The sequence below is a fragment of the Felis catus genome, chromosome B3, assembly GCF_018350175.1.
Source record: "Felis catus isolate Fca126 chromosome B3, F.catus_Fca126_mat1.0, whole genome shotgun sequence".
Taxonomy (NCBI): domain Eukaryota; kingdom Metazoa; phylum Chordata; class Mammalia; order Carnivora; family Felidae; genus Felis; species Felis catus.
The window spans coordinates 38,939,288-38,956,063 of record NC_058373.1 but is presented as its reverse complement, the minus strand read 5'-3'; the positions used below and the strand labels follow the sequence as shown (position 1 = coordinate 38,956,063).

At 53.1% G+C, this 16,776-nt stretch overlaps 1 protein-coding gene across 2 annotated transcripts in view; it reads right to left on the bottom strand.

Moving 5' to 3' along the window:
• MEGF11 (multiple EGF like domains 11) overlaps window positions 1–16,776 on the bottom strand; it is a 357,968-nt gene that overhangs the window by 327,120 nt on the left and 14,072 nt on the right. Inside the window, exon 1 of one of the 2 annotated variants that reach the window (XM_019832204.3) lies at window positions 3,167–3,761. The exons of the other annotated variant lie outside the window; for it this stretch is intronic. The gene's annotated coding sequence lies outside the window, so the exon portion shown is untranslated. Of the gene's footprint in view, window positions 1–3,166; window positions 3,762–16,776 lie in introns of those variants that run through there. 2 annotated transcript variants of the gene reach the window in all.

Genomic DNA, 16,776 nt, shown 5'->3' with positions numbered 1-16,776 from the left:
TCAAAACAAATACATTTAAAAGTGTGTATTTATACATATTTCTTAAAACAGCCTCTAGGGGCGCCTGGGTGGCGCAGTTGGTTAAGCGTCCGACTTCAGCCAGGTCACGATCTCGCGGTCCGTGAGTTCAAGCCCCGCGTCGGGCTCTGGGCTGATGGCTCAGAGCCTGGAGCCTGTTTCCGATTCTGTGTCTCCCTCTCTCTCTGCCCCTCCCTCGTTCATGCTCTGTCTCTCTGTGTCCCAAAATAAATAAATAAACGTTAAAAAAAAAAAAATTAAAAAAAAAAAAAAAGCCTCTAGATGCCGCCCTACCTTGCATTCCCCCTGCCCTTTAGTTCCTGGTGGCTCCCCAGCTCTGCCAGTACCTTCCCACCCCAGAGCAAGTTCTCCCCCTGAATGGCCTTTCCTCAGCCCTGCGCTTCCCCATCTCCCATAAAGATCCAGCTCAAACACCTCCACCTCCAGGAAGCCTTCCTTACTTGACCCAGCCTCTTGCGCCTACTGCTGCTCAAGCACATGCATCTGTCCGATTCCTCAGGTGTGTTTGTTCCCGGCTCTGGGCCATGAGCTCTCTGAGGGCAAGGACTGGTCCTCTTCATCCTCTTCCCCAGTGTCTGACACCTGGTAGGCCGGCTCACCCACTCACTCCTTTGCTCTTCTTGTTGGAACCCAATTAAAAAGGATGTGAACAGGCTTCTCCAGGGACGATAAACAAATAGCTAAAAGGCACATGAAAAGAGGCCCAGCATCGCTAATCATCGGGGAAACATAAATCAAAACCACAATGAGATACCACCTTGAGCCATCAAGATGGCTGCTGCTGAAAAAACAGAAAAAAACAAGCGTTGCTGAGGATGTGGAGAAATTACAGCCTGCATACACGGCTGATAGCGATGGGAAACGGTGCAGCCGCTTTGGAAAACAGTCTGGCAGTTCCTCCGACGTTAACCACAGAGTTACCGTATGACCCGGCAGTTCTACTCCTACGTACACACTCCACGTAAATAAAAATACATTTCCATGCAAAAACTTGCGCGAAAACTTCAAGGCTGTATTATTCCTGGAGTCAAAAAGCCGAAGTGGTCCCAGCATCCATCGTCTTGATGAACGGATTTTTAAAAACCCATACACTGGAGTATTACCCAGCAACAAAAAGGAACGAAGGACTAGTTCATGCCACGACAGGGATGAACCTTGAAAATGTTGTGCTAAGTGAAAGAAACCAGTCACAAACAAAAAAACCCATATATGATATGAACCCATGCATGTGAAATGTCCAGAACAGGCAAATCCATCGAGACAGAAGGTAGATTCGTGGTCACCAGGGGCTGGGGGAGACAGAATAAGGGTGACTATGCAGGGGTAAGGCGTTCCTTTCTGGGACGATCGTGGTGATGGTGGCACAGCCCTGTGAATATACTAAATCCCACTGGATTATAATAAGATACTAAAAACCACTGAATTGTACGCTTAAATAGTGAATTGTATGGCATGTGTATTATATTTCAATAAAGCCATCGCCAAAATTATTTTCATTTTAAAAATGACTTGCTGGGCACTTACTATGTGGGGAAGGGAGCAGCATAAGAAGGGCTGACCCCAGTAGCCTGAGCCCCGGGGCAGCCCGCTACTGAGGCTCGCTTACCATGGAGCACCTTCCTGCCACACTATCGCAACCTCCCTCAAGATGTCAGCTCCCTGCTTGGCCCACAAAACACTGACCACGACCTCCTTCCTTGAATCAGTCAGCACGGAGTAAATTTAATCAACGACAGGACCACTTTTACCTGGGGACGTGGTATACACAGCAGTTAAAAGCAGTCTCTAGAACAAGACCTCTTGGTATCAAATCCCAGCGCTGCCTGTTACCAGCTGGGTGACCTTGGACAAGTTACCTCGCCTCTCTGAGCCTCGGTTTCGTCACCTGTAAAATGAAGGGACGCCAACATTATCTACCTCTTCAGGCTGTTGGGTAGATTCAACGAACGAATATGTATGAAGTGCCTGACATCGTGCAAGTTCTATACAAGGGTCGGCGAGACTATTTCCCGAGAGCGGGGAGTGACTCTCACGAATGCGGTGAGCGATGGGCAGGTCTTAACAAAGTTCAGTCAACAGCTCCAAACACCCATTTCTCCTGGAATTATGTGATTTTTCCCCAGCCCTCTCTCCCTTTAGCCAGAACATGTCAGCCCCTCTGCTCCCCACGGAAAAGGGTCTTTGCTCCCTCGAGTGCCAGAGGACGTGGCCACCAAGAAGAACATGGCAGCGTGCTCTGGCTGTCCTGGGGACCCTGGGACAGGGAGGCAGGTGTGCAGCAGGGAGAGGCCCCGGACGGCGGAGCAGCCGGCCAGAAGGGCCCGGCCCTGCCATCTGCTCCCCCAGTCGCAGTGAGTGGCCTGGCATGGATTCACACTTGCTCACAGCCCAGCCTCTCCCAAGCGCCCGTTAGGGAGCAGCTCGAAGGCCCAGCCCGCAGGAGCCACTTCCTGTCACAGGGGAGAGGGGAGCGGCCCTGCCCAAAGGAGAGGCCTCTGCAGGGCCCTGGCCCAATGTACATACTCCCATTCTGCTTAAGACCAGCTCTCTCCCCAGGAAAGTGGTGGCCGAGGCGCCTGTTCAGGAGGCAACATGACTTGGATAAGCCCCAGCGAGGAGCTGAGAGACGAGCGCTCGATGGGTGACATCGCCCTCCACGCCACCAGGCTCCCCACCAGGTTTGGGTAATCATTACTTTGTGTAATGCTTATTTTTGAGAGACAGACAGAGCAGGAGCGGGGGAGGGGCAGAGAGAGAGGGAGACACAGAATCGGAAACAGGCTCCAGGCTCCGAGCTGTCAGCACAGAGCCCGACGCGGGGCTCGAACCCACAGCCGCAAGATCATGACCTGAGCCGACGTCGGACGCTTAGCCGACTGAGCCACCCAGGCGCGCCCCCGCCCCCAGGTTTGGATCATTAAAATGCTTCCTTAATGACTGCTCTTTGGAAGCAGAGGCCCAGTGGGCTTGACCCGTCCGGTCACATCTGGTATGCGCACATCACACTGACGCCCATCCTCACGCTTACTAAACACACGGGCAGATACTCACACTCACACATGCACACCACTGCTCACACACACACTTACACGTTCACACTCGCACACACGCGCACTCACACACATACCCGGAGGCAGCCCCTCGGCCCTCCAGGGCTCCGGGCTCTGCTAACAGCACAGGGGGCCAACGGGTCAGTCACAAGATTGTTCTCCCACTTGACAGGCTCTTGTCCTCCTTCAGAAAATTAGTACCTGGGCAGGATTCCCAGGGCGGTGGCGCGAAGAGTGGAAAACACCAGAGAGAGCTCTGAAAACCGCCATGCTGGAAGAAGGTTCCAAGGACGTCCGCAGCCCGCGGGGAATAAACATGGACAGCGGTGGGGAGGCAACATTTTCTTAGGTCGTCAGAAAACAGGCCAGGGGTTCGCGGTTTATAGAGAATGTCTTCCTGCACTGTCTCATCGAGCCCTGCTGTTACCACTAACCCGCCGAGGCATCGCGAGCCTCAGTTTCCTCGTGGAGTTGCCGTGAAGATTCAAGGAGATAATGCATGGAAATTGCTGGGCCCGGCGCCTGCCACATAGTAAGCCTCAGTAAGTGATAGCTTTTATCCTCGGTATTATTAATATTGGATATTAATATCAATAAATCCTACAGCAATCCTGTGAGGTGTTACTGTCTTCTCTCTGTACAAATGGAAACAGAAGATGATTTATGCCCGAGATCGCTTCTCCGCATGGCAAAACCGGACTCGGGCCTTCCACCGCTAAGGAACACCTGCCACTGCTCCATGCCGACCGCTCACCTGGGACCTGCTTCTCCCAGCCTGGCCCCACGGCGTCCTCCTTCCCAGTTCATCCCACGGACGTGGTCTGTGTCCTACTGTCCGGGATGTGCTCGGAAACGGCTTTTCTACTTCTTTATCCCCATCCCCATCCCCTAAAGCCCCCAGGGAAGAGCTAACCCTGGCCCAGTTAGACAGCAAATCCTTTTATGCTCCAGATCCCCCTCTCTTAAGACCACGTGGACCAGCCACCCAGCCTCCGGGACTGCCCCTTCCTCCCTGTCAGACTCTATCCCCAAAACGCCTGCCAGGGGAGGTGCGGTGGAGGCCACAAGACCCCAAGCCCAGGGGCTCGTACAAGTTCCTGTTCCTGCTCTAGCCCCAGATCACCCTGAGACCTTGGGGTCAGTCACTTCCTATCTCTGGGCCTCGGTTTGCTCTCTGGCCAATGAGGGGCCAGAAAGGTCCTTCAAGCTATGACATCCTCTGAGGCTGGGAAGCTGCATAAGATCTCAAAATCCAAGGCAGGCTAGTGGGGAAGATAATCTGGGACGAAGGAGCCTTTGAAATCGTATCACAGCAGGAAGGCTCTTGAGAAGATGCTGTGTACGCAGAGGGTGTTCAAGTAATAGAAGTCAATGAAGAGATGCTGCCCTTCCCTCGGGCTCATTGCAAGGCTGTCCCCACAGGAGCCCTCACAGACAGACAGACCCGCTCCTCCTGCTATCCTAGGTATCCTTTTAGAGCTACTTGGGGGAGACTATGGAGCTCCAGAGAAAGGGGCAGCCCGGTGGTGGGAGAGCCCACCCACTGACACCCACATACAGATACACACTAGAGAGGAGCCAGACCCAACAGGACAGGGAACCAGGCCAGGCAGGCCTGCCCCCAGAAATACGAGCTCCCCACACCAAAGCGGGGACCGCTCCCCATGATCAGGCCAGCCGCCCCCCACAGACTGAACCATCTCCTACCGCAGCCGGCTGAGGGATCGGGGTTTATCAACCTCATATAATGTTCTTGCAGACTTTTCTTCCACACTTCTCCGCTCTGTCTGGGCCCCTCCTGAAAGAGATTGCTGCAGAAGTTCCCATGATCTCTGGCTTCCAGTTGGGTCTGGCCAACAGGGCAGCCCAGAAGTAAAAGCAGGGCAGGAGGAGAGTGAGCAGGGTCACTGCGATTTGGCCGAATCTCTTCTGGAAAGCCACATTCCTATCAGGCAGCCCTCTCTATGCAGTACCCTCCCCTAGTGCACGTGGCCCAAGGATGCTAACTGCTCCCCACGGTTGCTAGCCTCAGGGTGCTGCCCTATCCTTTGTCAGCTTTCCTAAACTCTGCCCATACCTTTGTAAACAGTCCCTTTGTCAAACAAGCATCAAATCAATTACCCAGCTTGAAGGTGCCCCCCCCCCCCGCTTCCTGCCAGGACCCCAATACATCACGGAAGGAGAATGTTCTTGGCCCAATCATGATGACAGAATTGTCACGACCAGGAACAACAAAGTCGGGCAGAAACAGCTTTGGGGGTGCCTGGCCTTGTGGCTGCTCAGTACTGTGGAGCCCTCTGTGGTGAAGTCCCCAACCCAAATGCCCCTGCGGGACCCAGCCGGGAACGTGAATGAGCCCAAGATTCCCAGGGGCCATGGCAACCCAGGCAGCACGTGACCCAGTAGAACAGGAGGCTGCCACTCAGCTCCCACCACGGTTGCCAGGCAGGAACGGGGGTCTGGAGTTACCAATCTTCTAAGTATTCTAAGGAAATCGGAAATAACATGCTTTTATGTGACATCTTCTCCTGGTTCATATGTTTTAAAAGCAAAATGTCAGCCAAACGCATCTACGGCCAACAGAGAGTTATTTGTTCCCCCTACTGGTTAGGCTGTAAGACTGAAACCCTATCTTCTAGGTAGACAGTTCAGAGGGACGACAGCTTTGGTGGCCCTGCAAGGCTGCGCACTCCCAATCTCTGAGTCTCTGCCCTGGGGAAGGAAGAGGGCCGACAAGATCCTCTGGGGAAGAGGGCCCCTGGCAGAGCCCAGGCCACGGGGAGAGGCAGGCAGCAGGTGACAGTGAGGTCCACGGCCCCAGGTCGGGGACAATGAGCTGGCCTCTAACAGTTTCAGGTTATTTGGGGTTTGTGGGTTCATTTGTCCACTAGTTAGTTACCAAGCTCTGTTTGTCTTGAGGTCGCACTAAGTTCGTGTGGAAGTGGCAGTGGTCCATACTCCCCATCCTGGCGAGGGAGCTGACGGCAGCTCCTGGGAGAGGGGGAAATTGGTGTCCTCACGAAGGCCCAGCGTCTGTCCTCCTTCAGGGCCATCCAGTCACTGGGTGCTCAGGTGGCTGTATCTCAGAAAGGGCGTCTTATCCCTCCGGCTGCCTCCAGGACCAGCCAAGCTCCCAAATTTGCTTAGGAGAAGAAAACCTCTCCGGTAAGGAAGAGCCTCCAGTGAGACCTTCCTCAGCTTTCTTTTTTTATTATTATTTTAATGTTTATTTGAGACAGAGAGAGACACACAGCATGAGCGGAGGAGGGGTAGAGAGAAAGGGAGACACAGAATCTGAAGCAGGCTCCAGGCTCTGAGCTGTCAGCACAGAGCCCGAGGCGGGGCACGAACCCACAAGCCGTGAGATCATGACCTGAGCCGAAGTTGGACGCTTAACCGACTGAGCCACCCAGGCACCCCAAGATGGTAAATTTTATGTTATGTGCACTTACCGCAAAAAAAATAAAAACTTCCCACCCCCCCCCCCCCGCCACCGCCCCAGCCAGGGCTTGGTCTAGCTTACCAATGGAGCTCCATTAATATCCACACGATTGGGCATTTTCGGTGACGAGACTGGATAGTAATAAGAAATTATAATACTAATGATGACAGATGCCTTACATTTATGCCGCGCTTTGAACTTTAGGAAGAAGAAATAATAAACCTAACAATAGTAATGATAGATGTCTTACATTTGTATAGCACTTTGAAGTGTGCAAAGCACTTTCACAGACTTAATTTCATATCATCTTCAAAATCCTCCTTATAAAAAGTTGGGGGGGGAGAGTAGATGAAACAAGACAGGTGAAATGCAAATCACCAGTGAAGCAGGATAATATGGACATGGGGGCACACTATGCTGCTCTCTCTACTTGGGGATCTGTTTGAAATTTTCTGTTACAGTTTTTTAGGGGCCCCTGGGTGGCTCAGCCCATTAAGCATCCAACTTCGGCTCAGGTCATGATCTCACGGCTTGTGGGTTCGAGCCCCACGTCAGGCTCTGTGTTGACAGCTCAGAGTCTGGAGCCTGCTTCGGATTCTGTGTCTCCTTGTATCTCTGCCCCTCCCCCACTCACACTCTGTCTCTCTCCTCTCTCTCTCTCTCTCTCTCTCTCTCTCTCTCTCTCTCTCAAGAATAAACAAACGTTAAGAAAAATTTTTAAAGAAAAAAGTTTTTTAAAAAAACACTCTAGTATGTCAGCAAAGTAAGAGGCATTCTCAGCACCAGGTTTGTTTGTTTGTTTGTTTGTTTTAATTTTTTTTTCAACGATTATTTATTTTTGAGACAGAGAGAGAGCATGAACGGGGGAGGGGCAGAGAGAGAGAGGGAGACACAGAATCTGAAACAGGCTCCAGGCTCCGAGCGGTCAGCCCAGAGCCTGACGCGGGGCTCGAACTCACAGACCGCGAGATCGTGACCTGGCTGAAGTCGGACGCTTAACCGACTGCGCCACCCAGGCGCCCCCAGGTTTGTTTTTTAACCTAAAAAAACTGAAGCTCAGTCACTCAGTTTGTGTGGATCCACACGTTCAAGGTTAGAGAAGTAGCATCTCCACCCCCTGTCGAGTGCTCTCTTTCCTACCTCACTGTTGCCCAAAGTGGGTCCAACAAACACCGTTGCCTCAGAATGTTAACAGTTCTACAGACACTAAGAAAAGATGGTTAAATAAGTTTAACAAAGGGTTAAACAAAGCATGCGAGTCCATTTCCTGCAGGACTTGTCAGAGCCTTTATAGGGCATTCTGTAGAACTAGTATTCCCTAGAACACTGCTTGGGAAACATCAAGGAGCATTAGACCCACAGGTACAGAGGAGCCCTATTATGCACCCCAACCTCCCGCTGTCCCCCAGAGCAGGGCTTTCCAGAGATCAGAACCCTGGCCAAGTGTAACCCATGTGAAAGGATATGCTGCAGATGAGCCCTGCCGGATATAAGCAAGGTGCTGGGTGACAGAAGGAGATCAAACATAATCTGCCAAGGGAGCTGGGGACAACTATGGAGGTTATAAGGCCGCCAGACAATGACTGGGTCAGAACATGAGTGGTCACCAATGACAAGAGACACATACGAGGCCTTGCCCGGTCCTGGCCCTCCAGGCTCCCAAATTATGTCAGAGCCCCGTGAAACTTCACTTTGGAGGAGGGAGAGGGCTTGTGTTTCCTGCGCCGGCTGCCCCTGGGCCTGAACAGATGCTCCAACCCTCTCCCGAGCCATGAACTGGGCTGCTGATTCAAGCTCTCTCTCTCTCTCCCTCCCTTGCCAGTCCTCTACCCCTGGACCCTTTAGTGCTTCTTCGGCAGTTTCACAGGCCCTTTGGGCGTCTATACTGATGCTTAATCACTAATGAAGTACAGGTTTTTTTCCATCTCCCTCTCCACCCTTCTCCCGCCCGGTAGTGAGGCTTTGGGCCAGAGAAGAGCAAGTAAGAGAAAATAGGACCTGCTTTGTGAAAGCTGGAAATGCATCTGTTTATTATCCTCAAATAGCAACTACTTCTCATTGAGCACTTACTGTATGCCAGGCCCTGGGCTGGATAATCACCCACATACAAACTCCACAGCAACGCTGAGAGGTAGGGCCTGTTTTACATCCCATTTTGCAGACGGGCAAACTGAGGCACCCAGAGGGGAAGGGATTTGGCCCATACCACCTAAATGAGGAGTGATACCGAGCTTTGAACCCAGGCAGGGCGAGTCTAGAGACCCTGCTCAGAACCATTACACTAAGCTGCCCCCACCCCCCGACAGGCGTCCTGGGTCAGGAGCCTGCAGAGCTGGAACTCCCCGAGGGGCAGGTCTTGAGAGGCAAGAATGGCCCGGGGGCAGCCGGCCCAGAAGCACCAAGACCCCTAGACTGTAGAGACCGTCTCTAGCAACCCCAGCAATGTCCCAGAGCCACTGACTATCCATGTGCCTTTGTGCCCACCCCTCCACGCCCCGTCCTGGCCACCTGCCATTAAGAGGTCTTGACCTGTGTGCAGCAGCAGCAGCCTGGTCAAGGCCGTGGGAGCTAGAATTAGTTGTGCTGTCAGACTTAGCCTCTCAAGTCCCCAGGGAGGGGCACCTGGGGGGCTCATCGGTTAAGCATCCGACTCTTGATTTCAGCTCAGGTCATGATCTCGCGGTTTATGGGTTCAAGTCCCACATCAGGCTCTGCGCTGACAGGGCAGAGTCTGCTTGGGATTGTCTCTCCCTCCCTCTCAGCTCCTTCCCTGCTCATGCTCACTCTCTCTCTTGCTCTTAAAATAAATAAATACACTTTAATACACACACACACACACACACACACACACACACACACACACAGATAAAAGTAAAAATATAACAATAAAAATAAAGTCCCCAGGGAGCCCTGGGTAACCTTGTGCCATCCGAGCTCTGGCCTTCCCTTCACCCCAGCCTGTTGGCCCCCTCTAAAATACTGGGTTTCAGGGGCGCCCGGGTGGCTCAGTTGGTTAAGCGTCCAGCTTCAGCTCAGGTCATGATCTCATAGTCCGTGAGTTCGAGCCCTGCGTCGGGCTCTGTGCTGACAGCCCAGAGCCCAGAACCTGCTTCAGATTCTGTGTCTGCCCCTTTCCCTGCCCTTCCCCCACTCATACTCTATCTCTCTCTCTCTCTCTCTTTCAAAAAGTTAATAAACATTTAAAAAATTACAAATATAAAAATAATAAAAAATAATAAAATAAAATACTAGGTTTCAAGCCTGGCTACCTGACCGGTACCCCAGTCCCGTAATGGTCTGAACTCTGACCAGTAAAGCCCACTTCACCTTACTGCCCCCAAGGGAATGGATTCTGACCTTTCCGCTTCCAGTCTCCGGTGAGGGTCTTGCTCCAAATAAAATGAGCACCCGCGATGGGAAAGGAAGGACAGGAAGTTTACTTAAGGCAGTTGTCTGCGAGCCCCTATGCCAGCCACGTGCCACACTTCCTGCCTTATTTACTTAACCACCCAACCACCTTATGAGGTAAGCAACAGTGTCACCATTTTACAGATGAGGAAACTGAGGCTCAGGATGGTTCGGTAGCTTCACTAACGCTGCACGACAGGCAAGTTGAAGACCCTAACCTGGCTCGAAAGCTCCCAGAGGATACCATAATATGCCACCTTTGCGGTCAGCAGAGGCAGGTGTGACCCTGGAGGAGATAACACCACCTCCACTTCACACAGAGCTCACGCCCCAACGGGGTAGACCGCGGGCTCAAGTTCACCCAGCTGTTACTGACACCAGCTCAGGACATTCGATGTGCCAGGCACCTCGCTAGGCACTTAGCACGCATGATCGTATTTAATCCTCACCGCACTGTAAGAGAAGTACCATCAGGACTACTCTCTTTACAGATGGGGAAACTAAGGCTTACTGAGCTAAAACCAGCTCCCCAAAGTCACTGCTGTAAATGCCTGCCCAGCAGCCATGCCCCCTTCTTCATTCCCAGGGTGCCCCCCTTTTGTCCAGGTGCCCTCCCTCTCCCCTTATGACTCAGGGAAGCATAACCCACGTGAATTTGCATTAGTTGCGCCAATCATGGTAATCCCTGCCATCATGCCAGTGACTGGTTTAGGAAGGAGCATGTGACCCAGTTCTGCCAATCAGACATGAGGAAAGCCTGTTGGAGGGCTTCTGGGGAAAGTTTCCTTGCTCTTAAAAGGAGATGCCCCGTAAGAGACGGGCACCCCCTTTTCCCACTGGATGTTGTCATTTCTGAATGTGATGACTGGAACTATGGCAGCCATCTCACCACCATGAGGCGCTAGCACGACAACGAGTCGACATGCCGAGGAGAGCGGCCAGAGAGGTAGAAAGGACCTGGCTTCTTCTTGTTTAAGCCCTTGATGTTACACTTTTCTGTTACTTGCCCCCTAACTGATACAGCCAAAGGGAATGTGAACGTCCATCTCTCTGGCTCTAAACTCAAAACCAGATAGAGTCTAAGCCCAGAGCTTGTATCTGTAAGCTGCTCTAAAGATTGAATATCAGGCCGTCAACCTAGACAGACCCAGGATGGTTCCACCCCCTTGACCTTGGGCCTGCCTGGTTCAGTCCTAGGTAGAAGACACAAGCCAGGGCCCAGGGCCAGCCTGGCCACCCAACCGAAACTCCAAGCCGTGAAGAACGAGGACCCCAGGAAGGGCGCTCAGCAGACACCTCATAATGGGGGAAAGATCCTGGAGCCAGCCCCTGCCCCTTGGGAACCAAGTCTCGTTTCATTTTCCACTCCTACCGCCTTCCTCTGCCGCTGCCCCATAAATCTCCAGTTTATTAATCCTTTACATGAAGCAGTTGGTCCCGGATCCTGATTTACTCCCTGTTCATAAAACTCTGAGATATTAAAGGTGGAAATTACCCAGAAGGACACAGAGCCTCCGCTGGGGAGCCCCAGAGCAATTCCTGGCCCCGAACCAGGCCCTCTCTGCCCTTCCCGCCTTCAGAGCTCAGGATGTGGTGATGTCACTGCATTGTCCTCCCACCCAGCCAAGACATAAGGGGCTCTGCTCTGTACTCACACACCTCTCCGCCCCAACCCGGCACAAAGCAGGACAGGAGGCACCACGGTCTCCCTGAAAAACCCATCTCAGAGTCTCCTGCTTTTTGAGGGTTTTCCTCTCCTTAAATCCCTTTTGCTATATATGCGGGGCGGTGGGGGGGGGGGGGGGGGGTGGGGAATTGAGCTGGGGCAAAAAGTAGGAGCTGATTAAGACAATTCAAGTGCCAAAATCTGTAACAAATCCAGAGATAGCACCCGGAGGGAAAGTGGACCCTTTGTGTTAAATGACTTTACCCATCCAGGTACTCAGAACACTGATGGTCTCTAAAATCCATCAGAGCCTGAGCCTCGTAACAAAACCTGGGAAGAGTCTCAAGCCTGCTGAGACTCCCACATCTCATAGTATCCCCACCCCCCCCCCCCAACAACATTGTCTGCCAAATCCCACCTCTTCCCTAGAGGTCAGAGACAACCACAGGCAGTCGTCAGGATCTCCTATCAAGGGTAAGGACGATTCCAGCTCAGTATACCAACATATCTCTAGCCAGACTATATGCCAGGGACACCAGTGGGTCCTGGGTCCCTGTCTGACCAAGTCCCTTCTCCTGAGGCTCTCGCCATGGTTTTAAAGTTAGAAGACTATAATCAGCAGGGTGTCAGGGGAGCAGAAACAAACGCAGGTCACTTAGCCCAAAGGAGGGAGGGGGATTCAGGGAAGGCTTCCTGGAGGAGGCAGTGTCCGGGCTGAATTGGAAGGGTGCGTAAGAGTCAGCCAGACTAAGGAAATAGGGAAGGGGGCTGCATCAGAAAACAGCAAGAGCAAAGGCATGGAGGTGTTGAGCAGCGTTGTGTGTTCTGGGGATGGGGAGGACTAGAAGCAGATCGGTACTACCAAAGCATACAGTACAGGGTGGATTATGGAGAGCGGATCCGGAGAGGCAGTGGGGCCTTGACTGCTGGGCTGACGAGTTTTGACTTTATCCCAAGGGCCGTGGGGAACCATTAAAGGGTTTCCGATAGGACAGGTACGCGATCCAGTTTGCACTTTAGAAAGATCCCTCTGCCCGCCATGTGGAGTATGGACCAGGGAGGGACCACAGGGAGGAGGGAGGCGGGCCGTCACAGGCAGAAGATGGAGATGGTCCGAGGCAAGGCAGAGGGCTCCTGACCGAGGAGCAGCTCTTCGGTCTGGGGCACAAGCTATGTCGCCCTTAGTAGCACGGATGGGTCTGGATGGGACAACGTAGACAGGAGGCAGCCTAGGGGCCCCATGGGGGCTCTTCCCACTTCCTTTGCCCACTGACAACACTATCTGGGTGCCCCCAGCTGTTGGGGGCCTGGCACCTGTGTGCTGACCTCCATTCCTCTCATCACACTGGTTACTGAGTCCGTTCGTTCCCATCAGACGCGGTGCCTCGCGGACAGGGACCGTGTTTCCCTCGTTCTTGCCTAGTGCCCCTCAAAGCCTGGTGGGGGAAACTCCCCGAGTGTGGTGCCCAGTCTGCCCAGAGAAGGTGCGCTCCTGACAACAGGAGGCCTGAAGCCTTGTCTCCTTCCAAATCACGACCCCCCGCCCGCTGCCAGAGAAGACCGCCTGGCTCCCCAAACGATACTCTGAACAGTGATGTTCTCTCCACCGCAGCTCCGGAAAAGGAAACTCGCAAGTGTGTTTTCAGTGCCTCACATGTGCCACTATCTCCAATTCTCAGGTAATCCTGCGGAGTAGCAACTGTTGCTCACATTTTCCAGGTTAAGAAACTGGGCCCCAGAGCAGCTAAGCCACTCGCCCAGTTCCACCACTCACAGTCCGGGCCTGGAACCCCACGCTCCCGTGCAAAGTGCACCGGCGTGCAGAGAGACCCAAGTGCGACCCCGGGTTACATCACCTCTCTGGCCTCAGTTTCCTCATCTGGATAGTGGGATAACAGGAGGACCTCCCTCACCGGGTGGTTTGAGAGAACTGAGCGAGACGATCCTTAAAGAAGCCAGCACAGAGCTCCCTGCCACGCACAGCCATCACCCTGCATGGCTCAATGCTGTCTGGAGGGCAGGCTGCCTGCCCAGCGCTTCCTGCCTCCAGCCACTCTGTGGCCCCTTCCCGGGGACAGCAGGGAGCAGGGAGAGGCACACTCCTGAATGATTAAGCGAACCAATGATCCAATCTTTTTGTCCGGGTGGGTATAAATTACAGCAGGAAGCTTTTGGGGTAGGTGTCTTCCGTGGCATTAGATGGATCATTAATTATGTATTAAGTGTTTGAAAGGAAACGACATCAGTAGCCTATAGGATGTATTTGCATGGTAACAGAGGATTGATTAGATGCAATATCTATACTGAGGGCTACTGGGATTTAGGTCCCGGGGCTTCGCGGTGGTGGTAAATTACAGCCACAAAAATCTCTGCGATAGTAAATAATGGCGTCCCAACTGCTGGTGGGATTCTCCGTGCCTGCTGATGAGAGCCGCACAGCCACGCGGCAAGGAGAGGGGGAGCAGGGCAGGGTCCGGGTCCCAACTGCTGTGGGTCCGGTTATCCAGGTGGGCGACTCCTCCCCCCCAGCGAGGCTCGGCTAGAAACACCTGCCCACCTCGGTCTGCGCACACTCCAGAGAGAGCCTCGAAGCTGCTTCCCAAACCCGGGTTTTGCTAAAGGTTCTTCCGCAATTCCCTCTGGGAGTTAGATGCTCGAGTAGAAAGAAAATGCAAGTGTTGCTTCTCAACCTGCAGGCTGTGTGTGTCCCCTTTTAACGAGGAGATAGGGAGGGGGTGGGAGGAGAGCCGCTCCCACCCCTGGAGAGACGAAGGCCATCAAAATCCCTGTAGCCTGGTGCGCAGGTGTGCCTCCCAGAGGCAGCAGGGACAGGCTCCTACCTGAGCCGCGGTGATGACTGTAACAGGCAACAGTAGCGAGAGCTTATGCTGTGCCAGGCCAGGCCTAAGCCCACGGCACGGATTAACTCACATATGCCCCAAAGCAGCTCTGTGCAATAGGTGCTATCATAACCCATTGTACAGATGAGTAAACTGAGGCACAGAGAGCATTGCTCACTCCTGCACCTCCTTCAGGCTATCATATAAACGTCACCTCTCTAACCACTCTATTTTAAACTGCCACCCCGGGGCGCCTAGGTGGCTCAGTCGGTGGGGCGTCCGACTTCGGCTCAGGTCATGATCTCGCGGTTTGTGAGTTCGAGCCCCGCGTCGGGCTCTGTGCTGACAGCTCGGAGCCTGGAGCCTGCTTCAGATTCTGCGTCTCCCTCTCTCTCTGCCCTTCCCCTGCTCATGCTCTGTCTCCCTCTGTCTCTCAAAAATGAATAAATGTAAGAAAAAAAAGTATAAACTGCCACCCGACCCACCCCATCACCTCCCCCTTCCCGCTTTTCTCCACATCCCTTGTCACCTTCAAACATGCTCCATGACCTGCTACCTTATTTTGGTTTTAGTCTGGCTCCCTCCACTAGAATGCAAGCCCCTCAAGGGGCAGATTTTGGTCTGCTCGTCTTGTATCGCTTACTGCTACATCCTCAATAGCTAAAACAAACCAGGCACATATCATGTGTTCAGTAAACATTTCATCACTTGCTCAAGGTCACCCAGCTTTTAAATGGCAGAGCTGGGGTTCAAACCCCAGGCACTCCGGTCCCGATCCAGTGCTCTGAGTCACCAGGCCTCACCCAGGAAGAACATTCTCCTTTCTGGTTAAGACACGTATGGGTGTCATGGGGGGACCCAGCCTCCCTACCACTGAATGAAACGCCATGGGCAGTAGTGATCTCTGAGCCTTTTCTGTTCCCCTGCTCTGAGCTGGGAATTCCAGGGCCTCTGGGCACAGCTCACGTCTGACTCTTTGTTGTCACTCTCCTTCCCCATCCCACTCTCCCCTGCCCCTTCTGTCTCTTCCGGTCTCCTTCCCCCTCCCTCCCTGACAGGGAGCATATACCCAGGAAAAGCCAACTGAGCACACCGTGAGAAGGCAGCCAGGAAGAGAGCTCCAGAAACCAAAGCAGCCAGAATCTTGATCTTGGACCTCCAGCCTCCAGAGCGGAGAGAAAATGACTTTCTGTCATTTAAGCCAGCCAAGCTACGGTCTTTTGTTATGGCAGCCCAAGCAGACTCATACAGCCTGTCCTAGCTGCGTGGATCTCGCACCTGCTCGAGAATGCTGGTGGCTGCCCACTCCCTGCAGGGTACTGTCCACGCTCCAGCACCTGGTCCCAATAGTGGACTAATCGATTGACTAACGGCAGCCGGGCCAGGCCCTGTCTGGGCACCTTCCCAGATCTGCTCGGTCCCACCTGCTTCCTGGAGCGCCAGCCTTCTCCACGGTGAGTCAGTGGCTCCACTCAGCCTGGCCACAGACAACCCTTGTGTCTAAGCAACCGGCTTTCTTGCCTCACGAAGCTGTGGCCGGCTGACATTTGCTCTTCCTCCTCCCTTGCCTCACTTTCCTTTTCCTCTCGTTCACCTCACCCTGAGACTGCCCCCCCCACCCCATCCCCCACCCTGGAAAGCACGAGCACCAATTTTTGCCTCCAACTCTGTTTTCTGGGGAACCCCAGAGCTGCTCAGCCACGGATGTCCCTAGATGCCCAGTGGGGCCCTGCTTAAAGACATACAAGAGAAGACGAATTACTTGACTTTGAGAAGGAAACCAGATACTGCTGACCCTTTGATCAGGAGAAAGAAGGGATCTGGATCCCTGGAAGCACAGACAAGGAATACTCCTGGTGCCATGCTGCCCCTGCAAATGTTTCCACCCAAGTGTCCTGCGGACTTGACCTCCTAAAAAACGCTAAAGGGATTCAAGGCTGCTGCCTGTTGCCTGTTCCTGGTCTAAAGAGCGTCTGACCAACAATTTATACTAGAGTGTAAAAGACATACCCAAGAGGGGCGCCTGGGTGGCTCAGTCGGTTAAGCGGCCGACTTCGGCTCAGGTCACGATCTCGCAGTATGTGAGTTCGAGCCCCGCGTCGGGCTCTGTGCTGACAACTCAGAGCCTGGAGCCTGTTTCAGATTCTGTGTCTCCCTCTCTCTCTGACCCTCCCCCGTTCATGCTCTGTCTCTCTCTGTCTCAAAAATAAATAAACGTTAAAAAAAAATTAAAAAAAAAAAAAAGACATACCCAAGAACCTCTGTTTTCTAATGGAGCCCATGGGGACTGGAGATGCTAACATTCACGGGGTCTTTATTATGTTCTAGGCA